The sequence below is a fragment of the Triticum aestivum genome, chromosome 3A, assembly GCF_018294505.1.
Source record: "Triticum aestivum cultivar Chinese Spring chromosome 3A, IWGSC CS RefSeq v2.1, whole genome shotgun sequence".
In the NCBI taxonomy this organism is placed as follows: Eukaryota; Viridiplantae; Streptophyta; class Magnoliopsida; order Poales; family Poaceae; genus Triticum; species Triticum aestivum.
In genome coordinates this window covers 734,985,299-734,986,741 of record NC_057800.1, presented here as the reverse complement: position 1 = coordinate 734,986,741, position 1,443 = coordinate 734,985,299, and positions in this window count along the sequence as shown.

Genomic DNA, 1,443 nt, shown 5'->3' with positions numbered 1-1,443 from the left:
GAGGTAGCTACCGCCCCATCCTCCCCCCTTCCTTCCTTCCCTGCTCCTTAATTTGCAAAATATTGATATGACATAGATGTATGTATATATGTATGTATGAGTTGGGGAGAAAGTTTATAATTTTTGTTCATATATATTGTACATGTATGTATGATGAATTTTGATATTTTTTGTTCATATATAATGTAGATGTATATGTATGCATGGAATGATATCGATGGATGTATGTATATAGAACATTCGTAGAAAAAAATGTCCCCCTCCGGTTCACTCGGGAACACTAACTATCTCGGAGAAAAAAATGTTATCGGGGAAAAAAATGTTATCGGGGTCGAGGGTCGTCGAACATGAGAGGAAGAAGAGGATAAAAAAGAAGAGGAAGAAGAAAAAAAAAGAGGAGAAGAAAGAATAGAGGAGCTTCTCCTCTATTCTTTCTTCTCCTCTTTTTTTTCTTCTTCTTCATCTTTTTTTATCGGGAGGGGTCGACGGTCGCCTAGGGGTCGAGGTTGGGGGGGAGGGTCGAGAACGCCGGACATTCATGAGAGAGGCGAGGAAGAAGGGGAAGAAGAGGGAGAAGAAGAGGAGAGGAAGAAGAGGAAGTCTTCTCCTATATTCTTTCTTCTCTTCTTTTTTCTTCTTCTTCTTCCTCTTTATTTTATCGGGAACGAGGGTCGTCGAGAGGTCGAGGAGCGGTAGAGGAGAAACCCTAAATAGAAAGTATCGTCGGTGTGAGATACATGTACCGTCGGTGTCGGACACTACACCCACATCCCACAAGTGGCGCGGGCTTCGACGCCCACGTCACTTGTGGGACGTGGATGTAGTGTCCGACACCGAAGGCCACATGTATCTCACACCCACGATACTTGCTAGCTATTTAGGGTTTCCTCTACCGAAAAGAAGAGGAGAAATAAATAAGAAGAAGAAAAAAGAAGAAAAAGAAGAGGAGAAGAAGAAAGGAATAGAGGAGAAGAAGAGAAAAATAGAATATATATTCTATTTTCTCTTTTCTCCTCTATTCCTTTCTTCTTCTCCTCTTTTTTTTTCTTCGACACATGGGGGGGGGGGTCGAGAACGCCGGACATTCATGAGAGAGGCGAGGAAGAAGGGGAAGAAGAGGGAGAAGAAGAGGAGAGGAAGAAGAGGAAGTCTTCTCCTCTATTCTTTCTTCTCTCTTTTTTTCTTCTTCTTCTTCCTCTTTATTTTATCGGGAACGAGGGTCGTCGAGAGGTCGAGGAGCGGTAGAGGAGAAACCCTAAATAGAAAGTATCGTCGGTGTGAGATACATGTACCATCGGTGTCGGACACTACACCCACATCCCACAAGTGGCGCGGGCTTCGACGCCCACGTCACTTGTGGGACGTGGATGTAGTGTCCGACACCGAAGGCCACATGTATCTCACACCCACGATACTTGCTAGCTATTTAGGGTTTCCTCTACC